The 25,419-nt window shown below is 33.1% G+C and overlaps 1 long non-coding RNA gene and 1 pseudogene across 1 annotated transcript; both read right to left on the bottom strand.

Moving 5' to 3' along the window:
• Positions 1-11,751: 11,751 nt before the first annotated feature.
• On the bottom strand, positions 11,752-18,758 carry LOC132630485 (uncharacterized protein At2g39795, mitochondrial-like; annotated as a pseudogene).
• A 2,608-nt stretch (positions 18,759-21,366) lies between these two features.
• LOC132630484 (uncharacterized) lies at positions 21,367-22,680 on the bottom strand. Its single transcript, XR_009578594.1, has 2 exons — positions 21,835-22,680; positions 21,367-21,595 (listed from the first exon to the last, which is right to left on the bottom strand). It is a non-coding gene; the product is annotated as an uncharacterized LOC132630484 (long non-coding RNA).
• Between the last annotated feature and the right edge of the window lie 2,739 nt (positions 22,681-25,419).

The following is a 25,419-nucleotide window of genomic DNA, read 5'->3' as shown; positions in this document are numbered from 1 at the left end:
ATTCAAAATATTTAAAGACTATTTGTAAATTTATGATCAAAGAAAATATCTTTTCCTAGAGCCATAGGTCAGGCAACCCTCACACAAATATTTAGGGTTAATGGTATCATCATGTAGTGTTATTGGATGTTGTGGACGGGTGAAATGTCTCATGGTGTTCGTTAGGAGAATTGCCATATCTTTTTTTGGCTGGCTCAGAAGATGGATATTAAATAATACTTATGGAACTTCCAAGAGCTAGACGATGATTAAAGACTTTATAGACTTGGAAGTCATTCACTTGTTTTTAATTTTCTTTTTCATATAAATAAATGTATACATCAACTATTAATTGTCTTTATATGGTACTTCATTACCAACATCGATCGTGAATGTTTCCTATATGATTTTGACGGTTGCTCATGTTGACTAGCTAGTTAATATGAATCCAGTAATTTCAGTGCGGAGTACAAATTTATGCATTAATATTCACTAAGATTATATTGTAATAAATCGTGGATATGATAAGATAATAAGTATAATGGATTCAATGATAAGAACCTTAAAAAATAAATTCTTAGAGCTTAAATCCTGAATCAGTACATGGTCGACTATAACATGTGATCACCGTATGTAAATTCTTTTTGATTTTTGGAAATATCAGTAGAACTTTATGTTGTTTGATATTCTTGAAAATAAAATTAATATATCATGCAAAATATGATTAATATTGATCAGAATCTTTGATGTTGTATTTTTCGCGCAAGATGTGTTTTGTCTGGTTTGAGCACGACCACTTCAACACTACTGCAAGAACCGTGTCCCATGGATACCAAGTCTCATGCATGGTGTTGACTCTCAAGTAAATGGTTCAAAATTTTGGATTCAACTTCTATCCGCTGATATTTAATGAATTTTTTACATTGTCATTATAACTTAATGTGTTGTAAAAGGACTTATAGTATCTTCATTATTTTCAGGTTATTAATTTCGTCTTTTTACATGTCATTATGCGAAATACCTTTTAAGTGATTTAATAGTGAATTTGTTTTTACCATAATACAGGAGCCCTCCTTGTCCACTTATAACTATTATTTGCAATGCTAAGTTTGAAAACGGGAACTTTTCTAATTATTTGGTGGATCTATTTAGGGGGGAGTTCCAATAAAATCCCATCTCAATTATTTTTTGCTAGGCCTGCAACTTAAAAAGGCCTACTTTCTTACCATTACGAGATTTAGTCAGATATGAAATCCAATCTTGAAAACAGAGCATTCATTTTTATTTTATTTTTTACTACCAAAGGTTTTGATACATTTTGCAAATCGAATAATCTTTACTTGCGTAGGTACTATCCAAGAATAATTAGTCGATCTTAATTTAGCTTATTTTACTGACAGTCAGAAGTTGTAGGGACATAGTAGAAATGTTTCACTACTAACAGTCAGAAGAGTTGTGGGGACATAGTAGAAATGTTTCACCAAGTAAATACATAGTTGGCCTTGTGCACATAGTTTAAAAGTCTGAACCATCTAGCACTTCACAGTTTATTCGCAATTGACCTTATTATAAGTCGGGAACTAGTACTTCCCAGAAATCCATTGGAAATTGCATAACTAACAGGCGTGAACTCATAGTTTGAAGGAACCGCGTCTAATTAAAGACAACATTTAGAAATTAGGGAGACCACATAATTCTTTGAGGGGACCAATGTGATCGTTATAGTATATCTTTGCTCTTGGCTGTTGGACTTGTTGCCGTTTCTTTGAGAGAACTAGTGATCACAATTACAATTTCCTCCGTTCACTTTTACTGTTCACTTTTGACTTTGCACGCCTGTTAAGAATTAATAAATGAAGTATGTATTTTAGCATACTCATATTAATTAGTATATAGTCTCGATAGACTCTGGGAGAGATTTGAAAATGAGTAACTAATGTTAAGGTAAAACAAGGAAAAAAAAAAAGTTTGCCTCGCTCTTGACATTATAAAGTGGACAAGTAAAAGTGAAAATATATTTTTAATATAATAAATAAGTAAAAGTAAATAGAGAGAGTACAATTTACAACCCAGATTTAGTTGACCTGCTCAACCTGTCTTTATTAAACTCATCTAAAGTATGAGTAAGTATGAGTTAACCGATTTTCAATCCGTAATGAAAGGGTTGAGGGTTGAGAACGAGTTGAAAATGGGTGACGCTGAGTTATATTCATCTATTTATATATATATATATAAAGTTAGGTATAGGCAAGGTAATGTGGCACATCTCTATGATTAGTATTTGCATTAATCTTTTTTCTCCTTTTTGTGACATTTTTTTCATTTTTTATTGCATTTTTTGGTTAATTTCTGCTACTAATGTATGGATTAATAACAGCCATTTATTGGCATTTAAGCCCACGTCTGAATCAGCCCAAATAAAGCTTTTGTTGAATCAGCTCACGATCAAAAAGCAACTAAATAACCCATAAATGGGTACATTTAAAGTTTCAGTTTTTTTAGCTTTGATTACATATAATTATTACTTAATTCTCATCAACCATATAACCTATAGTACAAATTTAATTTTTACCTCCGTAATCCAGCCGATTTTGCCATTCTCTCACGCCAGTGAGTTCTTTTGGTTCTGTTTCTATTTTATTATTTTAAATTCTTAAAATATTATATTGTTATACTTTTTAAAAAAAGATTAGAACATTATATTGAAGTACTTTATACATGACTGTGATTTTTTTGCAAATTGGAAATAGGTGAGTAATGAGTTTATATGTGGATGCAACATTTCCCCTTTTTGTTTTTGGTGATTTTGTGATACTAATGTTTTTGGCGGACTAGTATGATTTCTATTTGAGTTATTTTCTTCTTCTTTCTTTTTTGATCTCTAATGGTTATGAACTTTGTTGAATCGGAAGCTGATTTTTCAAGCAATAAAGTTTTTTATACCAATTATTTTCTATTGTTTTTTTAAATAATGTGTACTTCTTATTCCTCTATTCTCTACTTTTATAGATAGTTTAAGCGTGCTTTTGTTGTTTAGCTATTAACTGCTAAGGTTGAAAACTATATCAATAAGTAAAAATGTTATTTTACAATTAGCTTTATATATAATTTTATATCTCTTAAATGAAAAGAAATTAGTAAATAATCAAATTCTCAATTGTCAAAAGCATTCTCAATGAAATTGAAGCTTGAGATTCCATTCTATTTGACTTCTCTCTCCTTTTTCAATGATGTCATGTGTTGAATTCATAGGAAAATGTTTTAAATGAAATGAGCAATCTCTTAGTTTTTATGAAATTTTTGTATGGTTTCGAGAATTTTGAAAATGAAAAAGAGTAGATTTAGAGTGAAGTTATTGGTTATAAATAACGTGATGTAAATAAATAGTGATTGGGCGACGAAGCAAGAAAGAAAGAATAAGAGAAAGAAAATAGAAGGGAAAAGTGTGAATGGAAAGGAAAATAATAAGACAAAAATTGATCGAAGAGATTTAACTCGTATACTTTTCTTCCCCTTCCTTATTCTTTATGTGGTAGACAATGTTTTTGACGCATTTTCCTTTTTAAAGATTTTTTTTTAAAAAAAAGCATTAAAATGTAACTCTTGAAAGGTAGTGACGAGAAATTAGATAGATACTTAATATATTAAATGAACTAAGGAAAACTGTATTTAAAATTTATAAGCATATCAACATAAGGAGATTAAAATTCGTAAAATAAAATAATAAAGTAAACAATGTTCCATCTATATAGATTATATTATTATGTAAAGAATAAAAACGATAATTGTTATAAAAAAAAATGAATAAAACTAAGTGACAATAATCTAATCCATTTCCATTTGAAGACTAAAAAAGATTTAAATATTTAAATATTCGGATATTTAAAAATATATTCCATATCTTCACTAAAAATTTTAGAATCGCGCGAACCAAGTCACTAATGTATGGTAACTATGTTAGACTTGTATCGTTGTTGTTAATATTGTTATTATCTTTACCTTATTATAATGTTGTCGTTAACTTGTTATCTTTATATCAGGCCAAATAGTTATTGAGGAAAAATATTTCTATCTTATTCTTGATTGAAGAAAATTAACTGTTGAATTAAATAAATTAAGCAAAAATAAAAGCCTTTTTTATGTCATTCATTTCATCCCTTTTTCACCATTTCTGGTTAGTTAAGCCTCGTTACATGACTGGGAAAGGTGTCATGACAATTCGTTTATAAGATTGACCGATCAAACCATACAACTTACTGAAATGGCCTTAATTTATGTTTATAACAATTTTAAAATCAATACAACCAACATTACAAATTGTACATGAGATAATAAGCAGGAGATGACTAATTAAACAGGTAACACATCCCTCGGTACGCTAAGATCATCTCAGAACTGTAAGTTTGAAGATCAATGTATTATTGTTTATACGTGTATAGGATAAAGTTAAGACATTAATTAGGCAAAGTAGTATGCATACAAGAAAGAGAAATGATGACTAAAACGTCCAACTAATAATATGGAGCTTTTAAAACGATAATTTCCCATTACGCAAACCAAATGAGCCCTTGTAGTTTCCAGGTAAATCTATATATAATATAAAGCTAGGCATAGACAATCCTATGTGGCACCTCTCTATGACCTCCATTGACATTTATCTTTTTTCTCCTTTTTTCTCCTTTTTTTTTTCCTCCTCCATCCTATAAGTTTAGCTTATATTAAATATTATATAAATTTAAAGTCTCTTTCTTCCATAAATATTTTTTAAAACTGAAAAATTAATATGTAATGATGACTATTCTTTTCATCTTCTCTTCATGTCCTACGGATTTTTGGGTTTTCCCCATTTATTTGCATTGAAAAGAAAAAAAAAAAAACTGTATCATTTATTTGTGTGTCTTATGGTTATGAGTCATAACTTATGAGTTATGACCTTTCCAATTCCATTCAACAATTAAATATTAATTCCCCGTAAACAAAAGGTATTTTGGTGCCGGAGTAGTCTACTTGCTCCTCCTGTCCTTTTTTTTTGGGTGGATGATGCTCCTCCTCTCTTTCAAGTTTCAACTACAAATGTTTATAATTGTACTATCATTGTGCTTCAGATGTTTGTTAGGCTTTCTGTTAGTTTGTGATAATTCTTTTACCCTTTTTTGTTTATAACAATTTTCACATTTTATTGACTTTAGATTTTTCTTTTTGCAGCTTGACTTCCTACTTTTTTCAACTTGGTGATAATTGATGCATCAACCATAACTTTTTGAGAAGAGCAATTTGATTCTTATTTCTCCTCGGTTTTTGTTTTTATTTTTCCTTTCTTATTTCTTTCTAAATTTTCAAGCAGTAGAGTTTTTGTGTATAAAGTAATATTTTAGGTGATGCATAGTTTGAAAGAAGAGAACCATTGAATGATTGCTTATTGTGGATTATGGTCAATTGTTGTAGCTTGTGCAAAATAATAGAATATTAATAGAAAAATAAAATTGATAATTAACCATGATTTTTTTTTTTTTTATAATCGTTTCTTTTCACTCATTAAACTCTTGATGTCCTCCTGTATTCAAGAACTATATGTGAGAGATTTATAGATAGTATCATTAAAGATTTTTTTTTTTAAGTTTTATTATAATGTGGTACTTTTGATTTTGGAAGTATGTTTTTGTTGAAAGCTTTGAAATATTTATTTCTTTTGCTGCTAGAGACTTTAACATTGCTATAATAATATTGAGCTCTATATTTATGAATTCAGGGAATTTGAAATAATAACGTTTACTTCTTTAATGATGATGTGCATGTGCTAGAAAAAATTACTTGAAGGTGGATAATACTAAAAAAAAAAAATTAAGCGGGAGGACTTTTATAGATTTTTTTGCAAATAACTTCCTATCTTTTTTTGGGGGGGGGGGGGGGGGGGGGGAGGGGGGGAGGGGGGGGTTTCCTGTTGACACCCAATTTTGTCCCTCTTTTATTTAATTTACTCGGGTTCTACATTTACTGACGAGCTAAATACTTTATTTTTCACAATATTTTATTGCTACTACTATTAATATCACTACTTTTATTTTCAACATTATGAGCATTACTTTATCACAAATTTTAAACGGTTAGTCATCGTTTTTGTTTCAGGTGCGGATTCGTTAAATTAATTACAAGACAACACTTTGTAAAATCCTTACATTCTATATACTAATTACTATTTATCTTCACATAATAAATATTGTACTAGTTATTAATTTGGAAGCCCAAAATAATTAAATAGCGGAGGAAGGATCAATAATTTTCAGCCAAATTAATGACCCGAAATACAAATACAATATTATTTTCCTACCCAAATAAACAACCCATATTTTAATACTCAGCCCACATTTTCAGCCCACTATTCATTCAACATCAGTGGCCCATTACCTATTCCTACCCGATCCAGCCCGAAATTATCGGACCAGCCCAATTTTTCCCCTTAAACCTAATGAAACCTAATCTCTCTCTTATCTCATCTTCCGCCTCATCTCTCTCTCTTCTCGCCCTTTCTCTACGCCCGCCGCCTCCCTCCATCTCTTTCCCTCACTCTCTCTTTTTCGCTCCCTCCCCTTTTCCGCCGCTCCTTCCCTCATCACCTTCATCGTCACCTACACCTCTGACACCCCACTTCCTTCTGCTCCCCACGTTACCCCCACTCCGCCTGACACCCCCACACCCCCTGTCCCTCACCTGCCATCTCCACCTGCCATATCCACGCCTGTCCCCCACGCCTCTCTCATACGCTCCCCTCTCCTCTTTCTTAAACCCTAATCACAGCCCTATAAAAGGATGAAAAATCACAGAGAAGGGAAAAAGAATCCGAACATCAGAAGAGGATTTGGAACCCAGAAAATCCCTTACAAAACATCAATTTTGATCAATGATATAGCCACATATTACTCTATTTTTTTTTACTTTCGAACCCGAAGCCTTAATTACTTTAATCGTTTTTCGAGTTCGAGTAGATTCGACGACATCGACGCCTCAGTTCATTGCGCACAAAACAGGTGAACTTCGACACACTTATTGTTTTAGTCTTTAATTTTTTTTCTGTTTTAGTTGAAATCTTCGCCTATTCTGCTCTATTTTTTTGGTGGCAGTTATGTAGTTTGCTTATCGTCATGTTATTTATTTGATGTTTGAGAGCTGTTTAGGATAGAATACTAATTGCTAAAACGAATTTGAAGGATGTATATTGTGACTTGGAGGTTCAGACTAAATTTCCAAGACTTAGAATCTAGATGAAGTCGAATATACATATGATATACAGTGGATTATCACGATAAGAAAAGATATACATTCGATATACATCCGATATACATCTGATGGTGTGTATAGCTTAGGTATATTGCGCATATGATTAGAACAGGCCGACACTGAATTATCCATGTAATTGTCTTCCATCTGCAAGTTTGAGTTTTCTGTTTGTTAATGCTAGTACAAAATAGCAGCAGTGACATTGTTACTGTTAAGGGAGTGCTTAATCTGACCAAATCCAGTTCTGTTTTAAGTCGATTAGTCCGCTATTTGGATCTGAATATGTCTTTAGTTTATGGAGTGTGAGATTAGTATGTCCATTAGTTCATCCCCAGTCAAGTATATGTCTGTCTGTCGCTTGAACACTAGGCTTAGTATTTGAATACCTGTTATATGGTCTAAATAAGATTGAGATATAGCCTATAATAAACTGATGCATGAGTTGCAGTCCTGCCCTTTTTTTTAGTCAATTGGATTTATCATCATGCTTGATTAATACAGTAATGTCAATGAACTAAACACAACATACACAGCTGTTAAGTGTGTGGATTTGTATGTGTACAAGCTCAGAAATGTGTGAAAAAGTATGTTGTATCTGTTTCTTCACAAGCACTGTCCATTTGGAGATGGCTTAATTATGTAAATGAGTGATTTGATGAATACTGTGCCAGTCTTAATATCTTGTTCAGTTGCAAATGCTGAAAATATTTAGATATCTAAATGACATGTTTGACGATTCACATGACCCGTATGTGATTGAGAGTTCGCTATTTAGAAACATAAAGTCATATCTAAGTACATGTACATTCGGTTTTTGGTCAATAGAGCTGGGATTTCAAAATGATGTTTGTTTTAAAGTGTTTAATTGTCTTTGCATGCGTATGATTGTCTAAGCACGATTCATATGTCGGCAGTGATTGACCACGTTACTTAAGGTCTGTGATAAGCTTGCTTGCATTATATGCCTACTAGCATTATTTGTGTGTAGAAATTTTGAGAATTTGAACCTATCGTTTGATCTGTGTTTCACCTCCAGCAGTGTTAAATATGCATACATTATGTTCCATCAAAACAGTTTCTGGGTTCCTAAATTTACAAATGATCTCATGGAAAATGCTATATACTACATTTGTCTTACCTAGAATGAAGTTAAGAATCCCAGTATGCCAGGTTTAGCTCATTTCCTTCTCCTGCACTTGTACATGTTTCTTCCTCATAAAATACTTGCATGTTGTCTTATATGTCACGAAGTGGTCTGGTAATACTGGAAATTAGTTCTATAAGCACATTTGTTGGATAATTGATCATAATTTTGCCAAGCAAGCATCTGTATACTAATTTGAGTTCTCTATGTGATCCATGATGCATTAATAAAGGATCAAACTGTCCAGATTTTTCACATGTGTTGTTCGGATAAAAGGGTAAGGACTATTAAGGCTTAATGGAGTCAGTTTTCACCTAACTTGGACTAAAATACTGCCTGCTTGAATTGCCTGTAGTTTGTTTGATTATTTGAAAGATAAGACAAAAGGAGAAATTCTAGGTGGAATAGCATACGTACCCTTTAAAGTCGTCACGTATTAACCTGCTCTTTATTGAACTAAAGGGAATTAACAATTGAACTAAAGGGAATTAACAAAAACAGCATTCTTCTTTTAAAGATTTGGGTTGTAACTTGTTTTGACTGGATTATTGATATTAACACTTCAGCCATCATGATTATACATGCATATGCAGCCCAATAAAAATGAATATATATCGCACCAGATAAAAGAATATGGTTGTTGCAATGGATGGCTGCCTGTTGCTATCGTTGTTTATTACAATATATCACCGATGGTTTGCTGTTCGTTTGGGCTGAATTACCACTGCCATATACCATTTTGAAGGCAAAATTACTACTGCTATATATCATTTTGATACCAAAGAAAGGACTTACTGGTTTCAGGTTCCGGGGCCATTATTTTGGCTAGATATCTTTCGACTATTGTGGGTTGTTGCTTAATTGTTATGGGCTGCTACATTTGTTTAATCTCTTTCCTTACTTTTAGTTTAGAGAACGTTAAATATATTTAACTATAAGCAGTTCACTGATAATTAAAGGTTATTAAGTAGTTGACAACTTGCTTCTATGTTCCATATCAATATGTATACATGGAATATACTAGTTATACATAGCAGTATAGGAGTTAATGTGAGTTGTTAACCTGTCCTTCTCTTGAGTTTACATTATGTATGTTTAGTTTTATTCATTAATCATGTACTAATCCTTTTCGTTCGTTTTAAATGCATGAACATCACATACGAGTCCAAGGGGATTCGCCTCCTTCCGCATTTTGGCGTTGGGCTAAAAGCCCAACGTAACTCCTCCTGTGACAACCCCTGTCTGCAGCCCAATAAGAGTACAAAATCTGGGCCAAAGCCCAATAGACAAGACAGCCCACATCAGCAATATAGAGGAATTTATTGGGCCTAAGCCCAATAAACGTGAACAGTCAGTTGGGCCCTCATAAATAGGCCAAACCCATTTACTCTTTTACTCTTTTCCTTATTTTTTATTGTTGTGTATATTTTTATTTGCTTTGTATGACTAACATCTCATCTTATTTTATTAACTTAGATAAATACTAGTATATTAAGGGTTTTGGTTTAGTAATGGGTAGTTGATTCCATAAATTACATTCATTTCTATTTTCTAAACTATTTATAGTATCTATAACATTTATTTGAGTAATTGGTTTTCAAATAGTATGCCTACATATTTTTGGGTTAAAGGAATCACTATTTACTCTTACTATCTTAGAAATTTAGAAATTTAAAAGGTCACAAATTTCACACTAACGATTAGCTTAATCTAAGGAATAAAAGGGCAAACTAATTTAACAGATAACTCTTCCATGTTAATTTTTTTTTCCAACACTTGAAATACATATTTTGTTGAAACAACCTTAGTGCAACATATACATTAAACTATTAATCTTTATATGAAACCTTTAAAAATTATTCAACATTAATCTTACGATAACTCTTTCAATTTGTGAGTCGGCATAACTCACTTTTCCTTCAAATACATATCACATGTCCTGTTTTCTTTTAGTTTATTTTAAACTCTTTATGCAACTATTATTTTTTCTACAAGTTTTTTTTACTTTAAATAACATTTTACTTCTATCTAAAACTTTAGTAATACTTTTAAGATATTTTCTTAAATATTTTGTAATACTATATTTACATTTAGCCTAATTAAATTTTAGTCCGGTCGGTTAACCATTGTTAATGGGTCTTAAAGGATGCCTAATACCTTTCCTTTAGACTAATTGAACCCTTACCTAGAATCTTAAGTTTCGCAGACCTTAAACAGAGTTAACTTTAAACATAACTTTAATAAACTTTGGGTGTCCTAATTCACCATAAATAATTAGATGGCGACTCCTTAAAACAAATAAAACAAACAAAAACAGGAATCTCCAATATGTCGTACCTCTACTTTAACCTCCGGGTAAAATGGGGTATGACATTTCCTATCCAGTGGCCCGATTGTATCCAGTCTCCCTATCAAGGATTTTTTTATATATACACAGGGCTCGAACCCGAAACGTTTGGTTAAGGAAAGAGCAATCTCATCCGCTGCACCACATTCTTTGAGGGTTCTATCTTCTTCTTATAGAAAAAGTAAAACTACATGTTTGTTACTTTAACGTTTAGCGTGCAATAGCATGACACTAAAACTTATACATCATTTCTTTTGTATTTATTGGTTGAAAATTTTAGGCAAGTAAATAGGTTTAGTTGCTGGTTATGTTATTTGATATAAAATATATTATTTATGCTCCATTAATGTTTCATTCTTTGAAAAACGATGTATATTTGTCTAAACAGATTATCCTTCAAATCTAGCTTTTTTTTTTCCCCGACGAAAATTATAGCCATTTCAGATTATTAGAATTTAATTTATTCAAGAATTATTATGGACGTTCTTGAAAAATTAGGATCTTCCTCCATGAATTTTAGTTATTGACTTTGAAATGTTTATATATAATAATAACAAGCGCATCGGAGCTAGATTATACGCAATTTCTTTAAATGTGTATGTAATTTAATTAACATCTAAAAATACTTTCATATTGCTTATTCAATCTCCAGTTTTTTATATAGTAATGACTTTCTTTTCATGAATGAATGACATTTGTGTATGAAATTGCATTGGTTCCTCAATCTAAAACACTAATTATTTTTCCTTTTGATCAATTTCTAGGGTCTTAACTCATCGTGAGAACTCCTTTTTATTTTTTATTTTAATTAACTCTATTGTTGGTAAAACATGTCTCGGGGCTAAGCAAAAAAAATTATCATTTTATCCCCAATTAATTTATAAAAAGTTCATTCTAAATTTATTATTATGCCGCGCGAAACACGGTCAAATTCACTAGTTTAGAATAGCCGTAATGTTAAATAGCTTTACTTATTTTTTATTTTTAAAAAAGCCTTTTTGTTATTTTGGATGTAGCCCCTGGAATCGTGCCCAAGTTCTGGGAACAACATCCCTAATGTCATTATATTAACTCTGCAAAGCCAAATTCTCCGCCAGGAAAATCAACAAGTATCACAAATAGTATGTCCTCAGGCGGTCGGCAGCTCTCTCTCTCTCTCATGTCGAATGTGTCTGATTTTGTATCTTAAGTTGATACCTGCATGCTGCAGCTTAAGCAAGTTGCCCAATTCATGCGATAACATTATTATTTCATCTTTCGTCGTACATGAATTGCCTGAGAAAAAATATAATCCACTGAACAAAATCACAAAAAGCATAAAAAAAATTAATCTGTACAGGGATTGCCTCCACTGATGCTATTATTATAACCAGCTCTACTGCGAAGAAGCTTGCTGTAATTATAACTATTAAACTAACCAAATGTGACGTTCGATCCATCATTGTCTATCGTCTGACATTAGCCTAATGTTTCTTCAAAAAGAACACCATCAACTAGAGACCTGCTCAGAAGAAAAAGCTAGCGATAGTATGAAGTAAAAGTAACTGATAGTGAAACATATTTAACAAAAGACTGAGCATCTATCACAAATCATTGCTATTAATAACTGGGAATAAAAACAGTTTCGGCTCACCAAGTTCTGCATATTCATGAGAATAGGGACGCTAGTTCTCAACAAAATTCTTGATATTTCTAAGCCATCGGATGTATTCCTTGGTGTCTGTGCTAATTACATACTCCAGCAAGAAGTTAGCAGTGCTAGCCGTCAGCCCTCTCACTTCAAGATATTCATAGAAAGACTTCTGTAGACTTTCATTTAGAAGTCTGAAAATAAGACAACACAACTTGGGTAATCAGTACAAAAAAGTGGCTCCAAACCAACTCCATCATACAATAGATAAGTACTTACGAGAAAGCAGGCCCTCTATAGTCTAGCTGATTGCTTGAATTTTTTGGCTCCTTGATGGATATGCCACAAATTGAAATTTTATTTGGAAAAGCTCTCACATCAAACTCTAGTGACGAGCCATTTTATTTTGACACGATGACAGACAACAGAACACGAGGTTGTGGCTCACTCTCTCTCACTGTTAACAGCATCATCTTCAGCATTTTCACATCTGGCATTAGGCATGTCCACTACAATATTTATGGTCTCTTCTCCGTAATCTCTCATAAGAACAATAACTCTTTTTCCTGCTATATCTTGAACCTTAAAAGGAAAGTCAACTGGGATGTCCACAACCTACATATAGGGGAAATTTCAACCGACTGGTGCCAATAAGTGGTAAGTGTGTTAGATAACACTCCATTCCAGTATTATTACAGACAAATTATATTGTGGATTGATATGCGCCATTTTGCAATAATTTACACTTATAAGAAGCAGCTAAACGGCCCATGGGACTTTGTTTAATGGTGAGATTGCAGCTTGTGATGTGTGAGTTAGGCACAGGTCATGGGTTTGAGCCCTTCCAAAAGACAAAAAGGTAAAAAAGATACCAGGTAGCCACTTTTAGGATTGCTAACTGAAACACAGCCAGCTATTTGCAAAGTAGTTGAAATATCGCCACAGCTTAAAATGAGGCAAATTAATTGAAAACTGGCAACATGAATTCCAGAAATTTTCCTACAGTTCCAAGTGCTGCAAATGAAACTCCATGACCATGTCCCAGAGTTCGAACTTACACAAGTCAAGTTGCGGCAATGAAACATCAGGACCATGTCCTGAAATTTGAACTTATACAAGTCAAACTCAATGAACGTGACATAGAATTCAAACTTATACAAGTTAAACTCCAAGACCGTGTCCTGGAGTCTGAATTGACAATAACTAATTATATTCAGGACTATACATTCATTTTACTCTGATAGATTGTTAGTCAAAAGAGGATACCTCCACTCAATTCTTTAAGATTGCGATTTGCATCTGTCTTGTTTGGTTTCTAACTTGTCAAACTAACTAATGGTAATAACAAATACATTGGTTAAAAATTGACGTTTAACAAGCAAAATCTGAAATATGTTCCAAAAGTTTGAAATTTTAGATGTATTTGTGCCTAGTCGTTGGAGTATGTCCAAAAGGATCACTGAATGTGGGTTGATCAGAAGAACTGATGAAGCTCAACTTCTACATCAAATCAACTCATATGTTACCAAAGAACCTAAAGTTGTCAAGTTTAATCACGAGAACGCAAAGCAACTTACAACTTCTAAGGATAAATTGGAGCATAATTCATCTTATGGCCAAAAAGTAGTCTCTGATGAGAAGGGAGAGTAGTTACACACGGAAAGAGCTAATAGAAGCGGAGAAGAAGAAAAAGAAGCGGGTTGTTTGCCGCTTTGTTAAGTTGTGGTTATTTTTGAATCACTTTGCAAACGTTATTACATTTCAATCAGCAGCTTTAACAGTGGATAATTGTGAAAATCGACAAAAATACTGATGTTTAAGTATAAGGGTGGGAGGGACAGGTTCATTATCCACCGAATTTCAAACCCGTGTGGCCATCGGAGAATTCTCGATTATAAATAAATAACTAAAACAACTAAGTTTGGTGGTCCGTATAACCAGTGGCGGAGATAGGAATTTAAGGGGATTTAAAAAGTGCTAAACTGTTACGCTCAGGCTATGAACTCATGACCTATAGCAATTTTTTAACGCACTTTACTGCTACACTGGAATCTTCTCCTATGTCAAAGGGATTCAACAATTAATATAAAAGAAAAATTGTTCATTTTTCCCCAAGTTATACAGTATAGTTTTTGAGAAAGAGGATTCAGTTGAAGCCTTCTCTCTACATAGCTCCGCCGCTGTGTATAACTACATTCAAAGAAACTGGAATATAAACCACAGATGGGTGAAACATATGCAAAGCTTATATCCCTTATTGTATATTCTGCATCAAACAGGTTAATCTGAAGCAACTAACACTAGACACTGAATTTGATACCATATTTATGGTCTTCGTGAACCTTTAGATCTTCAACTTTGGCACTAAATCTCTTTTTAAGAATATATAATACCTTTCGGTTAACAGGAAATCCCTTATAATTTGAATATCAGAAAACCCGTAAGGGTGACCCAGTTTGTTGAACATAGGGCTTTCATAATGGAGGTCCCACAAGGGTGGCTCAGTTGGTTGAGCATGGGGCTTCCATAATGGAGGTCTCAGGTTCGAAACCCCTGCCTACAACAGCAGGGGATTTGTCTTCTGGGTCGAGCTCGTCGCATAGGGCTTGCCTAGTGTGGGTTATCTCTTCTATGCATGTCTTTGGAGATGTTAAAATGGTGGTAACAATGCTGCTGCTCAAATAAAAGTAGGGTGTACACACCGCTGCAGAAATTATAAGCTTGATGGACATAAGTCATTCTGTGTGTTTGGTACAACAGCAAATATTTTTTTGGGGAATGCCACTCAGAAAATAACTCATTTTTTGGTGTTTGGTTCTCAAACTTATTTTAAAGAAAAGCGAGGAAAATGACTTCCCACATTTATGGGTAGAAATCATTTTCTTTCCCAACTATCTCAACGTTTTTTTTAATATTACTACCCCAATCTACACTTAAGACATTATTATTATCTTTAATAATCAAAAACTTCCTCAGAGCACATATTCCATCGGTTAACTTTATTAATAGTCTTTTCAATAAATGTTTTTTAAAAATAAAACTTTTCCACTCACTAACCAAACACCAGGAAAGCATTTCCTCCGTCTTATAAAGAGGAAAAATATTACTCTCTATTTCAATTTATTTGTGTTACTTTCCTTTTTAGCCAGTTTAAAAAAATATGCCTCTTTCCTTTTTTGGCAACTCTTTAATTCCAGCTTTCCACGTGGCATGTTTAAAACTACAAGATAAAAGGGCATTTTGGTACATTTTACATATCTTTAGTTTAATACCACAAGATCCAAAAGACTTCTTTACTTTCTTAAATTACGTGTCAAGTCAAAACCAGACAAACAAATTGAAAAGGAGGGAGTAACAAGTCAACACATTTAAGCTATTATACAAATTAGTCCTCCCTGCTTTTCAGTTTATTTGTGGCATCATTTTTTTAGTTCGTTTGAAAAAGAATGGAAGTTTTCTAAATTCGAAAAAACAATTTAACTTAAACTTCCCATGAAATCCTTAATAACAAGCTTTTAGGGCTAGTTTACCGGGATGGGATAGACTGCCATGGGATTAGCTTATCCCACCATTTTAGTACAAAATGGTTGCCCGGACAAATTAATACTCATAATCAAACGCGGATCAAATAATCCAGGAATTTTATCCCGGGATTGTTATCCCTTATCCCACCAACCAAACAACTCTGTATAGTCATACAACTATTATGGCATGTTGAAGACCACAAGCTTCAAAAGACTTATAGTCACACAAATGTTATGTCGTGTTTAAAATCACAAATTTCAAAAATATTTCATTTTTTCATATACCACATTATGCCACATCAATTAAAACAGAGGGGTACTCAATTTGATATGAGCGGCTACTTAAACATGATAGAGGAATTAGTTTATTGCAAATAAGCACTAAACTAATAACTCTATCATGTTTAAATAGCCGCTCATATCATACCTAGTCTGTTTCAATCTATGTGGCATAATTTGATTCAGTATGGTATAAGAAAACATGGAATACTTCGAAATTTGTGATTTTAAACATGACATAACATTTGTGTGGCTATAAGACTTTTGAAACTTGTCGTCTTAAACATGTCATAACATTTGTATGGCTATAAAAGCTTATTATTAAGGATCACATGAGAATTTTAAGTTAAATTATTTTTTCAAATTTAGAAAACTTCCATTTTCTTTTTAAAATGAACTAAAAAGAATATGATGCCACAAGTAAACTGGAACGCAGGGAGTACTAATTTGTAGTCTAGCTTAATTTGTACGGTTCAGCGTTATCACTACTGCCATTAGAGCTTTAACTGTGACACAAACTTATCTTACATCTATTGTCCTTTCTTTTGTATGAACATTTCGATTGCAATATCTAGACTTCAAAACTTTGAGCTGTAAATGTACTTATTTCCATAACTAGCTGAGCAAACACTGAAATGGACATAGGGATCAAATTTTGTTAATATTACAAGAAATAAAGAGATATGCGGCATACCTACCCCTACGAAATAGTTACATTCCATTGCAGATTATTAGACGCATAATAATTCAGCGGCTTGGTTGATCCTATCATGATATTGAGGGAAAGGACCTTTACTTGGAAGAACCCAAATTAGAAGTGACTGAATTAGGAGATTAAATTCAAACCAAACATGATTCATAGCTGTACTCTAAGGGGTCGTTTGGTTGCTGGTTAGAGAAGAACTTTCTCCCCAAACTGTGGAACTAACAAGTCAATTAGAAAGTCGAATTAGCAACTTTTAGATGAATTTTTAAGTAAATGAAATCGGTTGATTATCCATGTATTAAAACTTGCACAACTTTATACATTGTTCGGTTACAAAAATGAGGAAAAAACTACCCCCACGAAAACAAGCATAAGTAATACAATGTTTGGTTGTTTTTTTCTCTTTAAACACAAAAGATAGCATTGCTAATACAATATTTGGTCCATTTTTTTCTTTTCCGCATAACTAATACATGTATAAGTTATACAGGAATCTATGTATCATTTTATGCAAGATAGAAGATGGAATAACTAATTCCTGCATTACTGATATTTGCATAACTAATCCGTATTAAATTACTACTCCCTCTGTTTCAATTTGTTTGACTAGTTTTGACTTGACACGGAGTTTAAGAAAGTAAAGAAGACTGTTGAATCTTGTGGCCTTAAGCATGTCACATGAAAAATTGGAATTAAAGAGTTGTCAAAAAAGGAATGAGACATTTGTTTTTAACTGACTAAAAAAGGAAAGTAACTAATTCATATGTTACTAATACCTATGTAATACTAACCAGCAGCCAAACGACCCCTAAAGGTTAAGCAACAGTCAGAATAACCCAAAAAAGAAAAGGCTCATTTAATATTTCATATCAGCATTCAAATAAAAGGGAACTTACACATTCATGGAAATCAGAATCAAGGGAAAATTTGATTTCGGAATCGACGACGTGGAGCAGAATATCATCAAAGGAGCTCTGTTGTTTTCTCATCTTCTTGACTGCGCTTGTGGAGTAGTGAAACTTTGGAAACAAGAAGCTTCCAGAAACGCTGCCGCAATACCCATTGAGAAATAGGATGACATGGCAGTAGCATTGGAGCGAAGTGCAATGGACTTTGAAGCTCTGCGTATTGCAGAGTATAGTGCCATATACAAATCCTTTTGTTTTTTTGTGTTTTTGAAGTATAGGAGTAGCAAGCAGGATTTAGGGCCTTTGTTCCTTCTCATGACGGCGCTTAACAAATCACCAGAAAGCATTTTCTCCGTCTTAGTCTTATAAAGGGGGAAAATATTAGTAACAAGTTCAAAAAATTCAAGCTATTATACAAATTAGTACTCCCTGCGTTTCAGCTTACTAGTGGCATCGTTTTCTTTAGTTCGTTTCAAGAAGAATGGGAGTTTGCTAAATTCGGAAAAAAACAATTTAACTGCCGTATTTGGAGGAGAATATCATCGAAGGAGCTGTGTTTTGTCTTCTTCTTGACTGCGCTGGTGGAGTAGTACCGGAATCGAGAAGCTTCTAGAAACGCTGCCGCAATTGCCATTGAGAAATGGGATGACGTGGAAGTAGCGACGGAGCAAAGGAAGAGGAATTCTGGATTTAGAGGCTCCGCGAATTGCACAGTATAACGCATCTTTTTAGCCTTTTGTGTTTTACAAGTAGGAGTAGGAAGCAGGGTGTAGGGTCCCTTCTCTTTCCCCTCTTATGGAGCTTTTATTTTAAGACTAGCTAGTTCTTGTTCTTTTTGCCCTTTTGTCTTTTGTTTTTCCTTTATTCTCATAAATGTGTAATATATTAGTATACACTAAAATCATTTTAATCACCTATAAAACTGAAAAACCATCAAATCTTTTTATCGGATGTTCCCAAATGGGCAAAAAGAAAACCATCACTTGAAACAAGAAAATTGACAACATGTCAATCACACTCTTCGTATTGTAATTTCACAATGGTCCATACCCACATGAATTATATTTATTCAATATTATGGGGATAATTACCTAGTTCAAGTAATGACAAAAAAATACACTCTTTTCTTTCATCCTTAATATCCCCTAATACGTGGTAGTATAAAAGCAAATAATTCGTCAATTTTTCGTACCAACAGTAGTAAAAATAGGACCCGCACTCCTAAATATATTCTGCACATCATATAAAAGAAAATATCTTTGTACAAAGTTTGAAGTGGTTGAACTAAAACTTTTCCCCAAAAATACAAACAACCCCTTAACATTCCACACTAAAGAAAATCACCCCAATAATTTCTCAACTAATAGTCTTATTTACAAACACCATAGCTAACAAAGCTATGGCTCCTTCTCCTTCTCCTCCTCCACAAGATGATTTTAGCTTCCCAACAATCACCAATACACGGCCACGTTTCCTTGAATCACCACCTTTATGGCGAGCAACGTCAGTTGCTTCCAGACGCCTCAAAAAAAACCATACAAGTGATCATAATATTGCATATTCTACGAAAGGAGAAGATCATGAAGAAAATTTGGACATGTCTCCATTTATATCCAATAAGGCCAACTGCATTAATTACCAAAGAAATAGTTTCTCATACATAGAAGGTGTTGCTGCCATGAAGAGAATGAATATTGAAGAAGATGAAGAAGAAGAGGAGAAAATGGACATGTTATGGGAGAATTTGAATGAAGAAATATCCAACAAAATTATGACAAGGAATACTTGTGGGAAAGATACAGATAAGGTGGAATTTAAATGTATTAAATCTTTGAATCTTTCCAAAGCAAGCAAAAGGCCAAGCTTGGTGATTCTCATCTAAGTCTTGAAAAAGGTGTTCTTGTAATTTCATACTTAGCTTCTCCAACTTCATTCAAGAAAACTTAGCTTTGATCAATACTTTGCATCTCTTAATTCCTTTAATTTAATGTGTTGCACATTAATTACTTTAATTGAGTTTTCTTATATTTCTGATGTTCAATGAAACCCCACTTTCCACCTCATCCCCCACCACTATCCCCTCTACCACCTAAAGAGGGTGAGGTGTAAGGGGCTGGGTAATTAAACACAATTATATATAAATTAATATATATGTATTTTTGTCTGTGTGTGTGTGTGTAGGTTTGGTAATTGGCATGCAAGTATTGGGACATGGGTTACGTTGTTGCAATGCGTATTTCATGATTTTCGTTTTGGATTTTTAATTTAGTGAATATTTGGTAAAAGAAAATGCTTGTCGTATTAATTAAAAGAGAAGGATTTTGAATCTTTTATTAGTTGGAAAACTATAATTGAAGCGCTGATCATGGCCAGGCCATGCCTGTAAATTGTAATATATGTCCAGAGACTATAGGACTTTGTAAATTCAACAGGTCAATGTCACGAGATGTTTTCAATTTATACACGTAATAGTTGAAAAGCATATGCCATCTACTGATTTAATTCTACATTGATTGATTTTGATTGATTGGTTTTGTTTTACACAAGTAAACGAATAGAACTAGAAAGTGTTTTAATTATACCTGAGATATATAATTAAATTCAATGTACGTAGCTTGATTGTTTGTTGTGCGGTAAAATTAAGTAAAAGCCTTAAAAAAAAAGTTAAAATAAGCATCAATATGGTATGACATACAAAATTAAATGTAGTATTTTGTTTTGTATAAAATGTTTAACAAAAAAAATAAAAAAAATCTTGCGTTACGTTGAATATGGGTGGCAGACTGGCAGTAGCGTATGGGGAATGACGTATGTGAATGCATTTAGTTGTAGTTAAGTAGCTAAAAGTGAAGACCATGTTTTATACATGTTGGAGCAGGTAGGGAAAAGTAAGTAGAGATGACCTATTTTAGATGAAATACATTGTTTTAGTCAAGTTGTCTGAAATATAAATTTTTGTTTCAAATTAAGATCTAATTTTATGTTGCAAATATAATACATAGTTAATATGGATGTCCATTACTTTCTCCGTGATGTATAGTTATTACAGAGGCGGATCCAAAATTTGAAGGCTCTGGGTGCCACTGTGCTGTAAATGTAGATGTATCGCAATTTACACGGTCCAATTAATAGAGTAATTAAATGTTTGATCGGTTTTATCCAAAATTTACAAGCATAATTGCTACTATAGCATAATTTTTTTTTAATTAGAGTGAACCAAGACTAAGTAGACCCTTCTTTTGCATTTTGTTAAACCATTTAAATAAAATAAAATAACTTGTAAAATTAAAGAAAAGAAACAATGACGGAAGAGAGCAGCAAGGAAAAGTTATTAAAATTTGACAAAGAGAGATGAGAAGATTCGGGAGAAGAGAAAGAGTTTTTATGGAAGAAGAAAACTATTTACTGTCTTGTTCAGTTTTTTTTTTTTTTAAAATTACTGTCTTGCTGAGATTGTATGCTTGAAAAAACGGAAGAGAAATGGGAGAAGATAAATAAAAACTTGTTCATTTGTTAAGTATATTACCACTACCACCTCATTCTAATATATAGTTGAATATCTGAGATTGATGTCTTAGTAATAATAAAGCAACATTTCCAAACAAACAATTATAATTAGGCAAGCAACAAGCTGCAAAAGAATTCACAAGATTACCTCTTTGGGTAACAATTAACAAAGTGCAAATAACTTGAATCAAACAACTATTTAGGAAAAAAATAGTCTCTTATAAGAAGTTGATATGAGATGTTGGCCTATAGCCGAAGATAGCTGAGTCACCCGTATAACCAGTGCGAAATACAACCTGGGATAAAAATTAGTTCAAGAACTCATGTATTAGAATCAAATTACCTAGAGTTAAACATATTCAAAAATCAGTTCAAAAAATGAAAACACAAGAAATTGATGGGAGATGAAAACAAAAAAAATTATATTTTTTCATAGCCGCAAATGAAAAATTGGCATGGCAAATCAGAATCAAGGTAAATAATAAGATTATTCTAGCTCTATTATATTTCCAGGCTTTCTAATATATCTTGCTACCTGGTTTTTCGAGATGGACGCTTTACATTTTCTTTTTCCCTTCCGGTTAGCTTTCTCACGGCATCAAATAGCTTTCCAAAAAGAATATGCATGGCAACCCTTGATGTCAAAGAGGACATTAATACTTTGTAATTTGTCTATTTTTTTACTGCTTAGTAGTGAGGAAATTTCAAAATCACAAAAGAAATTAAAAAATCAAAACCAACAAAGAAGATGAACAAAGTATATAAACCAGAGGATTAGAGACAAAATTGAGCAGAAAAAGAAAGTAGAGGGAATAAGAACTCACCAGAAAGGGGAACAATTGCAATAACCAAAAATATTTTGATAAATTACTTAACAAACAGCTCATACCAGATTCAAACAGAACAAAGATCCCTAAAATTTTCAAAGAGTAAAGACCAAAACCTGATTTTACCAACAGGTAGTGCAGAGATTAAAATAATATTTGGGGAGCACTCACCAAATCACAGTTGAAAAGGTGAACGCCACAAAGAGTGAGAGATTTGAGAAAAAAAATGAAATTGAAAGGACAAAACTCAAAAGCATAAGCGAGAAGAGCAGGACTTTGGCAGTACACGTGTTATCTAAAGCTCCAATACACATTTCCTTAAGGAATGACACGGGATTACCAATTCCCATAAAACATGTGATATTCAAGGAATTGCCTTCACTTATTAATAATAGAAAAATAGAAATAAATTAAGAATTTTACATAAAATAAAAGAATAAATTATATTAGGCCATTTATATGTTGTGATGACCTAACTAAATTTGCAACATAATACCGACGGTTTGGTCGAGTGGTCTAAGGCGCCAGATTTAGGCTCTGTCCGAGAGGGCGTGGGTTCAAATCCCACAGCTGTCAAAATGTAGCATTACTATTTTATAATTTGATAAGCTATTAATAATATGACATATCAACAAATAATTTTTTAAAAATTATATGGTGGTTGGTGGTGGGGAGGGCTACCGCTAGTGGTCGTGGACAGATTGGAAGTGATGGTAGTTTGTGATTGAGGATGGTGGTTGGTGATGACACATTGTTGATAATGTTGGGCGGCAATGACACTAGTTGATAATAGTGGACGATTTCGGTAACGCTAAATGGGCGAAATTGGTGAACTGTCATTTTGTAGAAGTCTTTAAATATACATCTCTTAATAATATTAAGACTTTGTTACATATCTTAATTACTCAGATAGCTCATATGAGAAAAATATGAGAAAAGTTACACATTTGGGCGCTCGCCAAAAATAATTACAGCCACTAGCTAAGTAGGCGTTTGGCCATGAAAATCGAATATTTTTCACGTTATTTGATAATTTAGAGTTGGAGTTGAAGATGGAGTTGTGTTTGATTTTAGTTTTTGCAAAGAATATTTGGTTGTTTGAATGTATTGAAAGTGAAAACAATTTTTTTGGTGTTTTCCAAATTCCAAATACATCCATGGCCAAACGTTGATTTCCAAATAAAGTGAAAACGTTTTCCCGAAAAAAGTGAAAAAATTTCATGGCCAAATGGGCCCTAAATATACAAATATATACACTAGTTATGCGTAAATATGTAGTTTATATATGTGTAAATATACATAAATATAAAAATATACATTTTTCGACTATTATTTTGATGGGCGGGGCTATACAACGTTAAAATCCCTAAAATATTAACTCAACAAAGACCGTTACCTGTTGCCGCTGGAAGAATTAAAATCATAACCTTTCGTGCAAGTTCCTTTCCATCGGGATGGAATTGGACCCATACCCTTATCATTGAAACTCTCTGATTCAGGCCTTATTCCTACACATAATTAATATGAATTAGAACATTGGTTTAAGAATTAGGGTAAGAAAGAATAAACAAATTAAGTGCAAGAATATTTTGCACTTTGATATTCCTACCGGAGTCTAAAATGCCAATTATGGTGTCTGCTCCATCGCGTTGTGTGGAGTTGAAATGCTGGATCAGGAAAAAACAGAGACAACTCCAGGTTGTTGAGCAATAGACTCAGCTTCAGCATTTAATAAACGTGCTGCGAATCCTGAGAAACTATTTTTGTGGCTGTGCACCACCGCATTCTTTCTCCTAAAGCAACATATATGACGTTGTTTATTCTATGGTACGCATATTCCTTTTTAGTCTGTTCAGAAAGAATTATGTCTTTCTATATTTAGAAATAATTTAATTTTAAACTTTCTTGTTTATCATTAATGAGATGATTTATTTATCAGTCACAAAGATGTAGTAGGTGCGATGGTACTCCTCACTCTTGACTTAAAATAGATCTCCCTTGATTTTAATTTCAAGTATATATGTTTCTTGCAAAGCTTTTACTACCAAGTGATTTACCCTACACCTTATTAACTATGGCATATATAGCTACATGGATCGAAGGGTGGTCAGTTAAACACATTTAGTCGAAAAACTATACTACGTATATAGAATATAATACTGTATATATAATCTTGGATACGGTCAGTGAAATTCCTGACGTAGCCATTGTTGGCTTATCATAGTCCAGAACATATATACATAGTTAAAGTTTAGAACAGACCTTGTTGTGAGGGAGCTCATAAGCTGAAGCTGATCATCTCTGTTGACATCCTCGGATGAATCCTTAGCACCCATGTAAACAATGTAGATACCATGGCCTCCTGCTTTGGATTTTCTTATAAAAGAAATTACTAAGAAGAGACAAAACCAGAAAATTAAAGAAACTCTTTTCATGTTTAGTTTATGCCTAAAAAACAGTGAGGAAACAGTGATCTAAATAGTGAAAAAGCTTGATCTGTTTTGTGATCTTCATTTAATGTACTCAAACATGTGAGCGTTGCTCGCCGCACAAGCATTATGTACAGTTCTAAATTTCAATTATGGTGTGCTAGTTTTAAATCATGTGATTAGTTATTATACCATAATAATCTTTGTAAACTTAGTATTGGCAGATCATAGAAAGAGAACATCTTTAAAAATTGCGGCACATCACGGGAAGAGTATACTTGATAGAACCTATGGGTTCACAGTTTGCTAGTTCACAACCTGAAAGTTTAAAACAGTCTAGAGGGCGTGGTCCCTGAACTGCTTTCATAGATAATGATGGAAAATAAATAAGGCAAGATATTTACGTGGAAAACTCCTTGCTCAAGGGATTAAAAACCACGACCTACCCCAGTAAGATTTCCAACTTCACTAAACTGAGCAACTTCATATTATAACCTATTGCAACCTAGGAATTAAACTCTTTATCCCTAAACACCCATTGCAAGCACCTTTACAATAACTCTATTGCAAAGCTTCAAGTCTTGCTACCTCTAGCCAACGACTCAACTGATACTTAGCTTACTCTAGCCAAGAAAACAAAGTTACAAAGATTGAAATCTGTCCTATTATGATGCTTCTTGACAAGCAGTGTAGGAATTACAAATTAAGAACATGAAATAGGATTGAACTATCCTAGAGACTTCAGATGTCTTCAGTGGCAGGAAGTGGTCTCTCTGATTGTTGAGATCTTGTTCTTGCGGGCACCTTGAGAAAGGAAGCCGCCACACTTGAGAGAAATATAGCCTTTTAGGTTTTGCAAATGTT

Source organism: Lycium barbarum, chromosome 3 (assembly GCF_019175385.1).
Source record: "Lycium barbarum isolate Lr01 chromosome 3, ASM1917538v2, whole genome shotgun sequence".
NCBI lineage: Eukaryota > Viridiplantae > Streptophyta > Magnoliopsida > Solanales > Solanaceae > Lycium > Lycium barbarum.
This window is presented reverse-complemented; position numbering and strand designations above follow the sequence as displayed.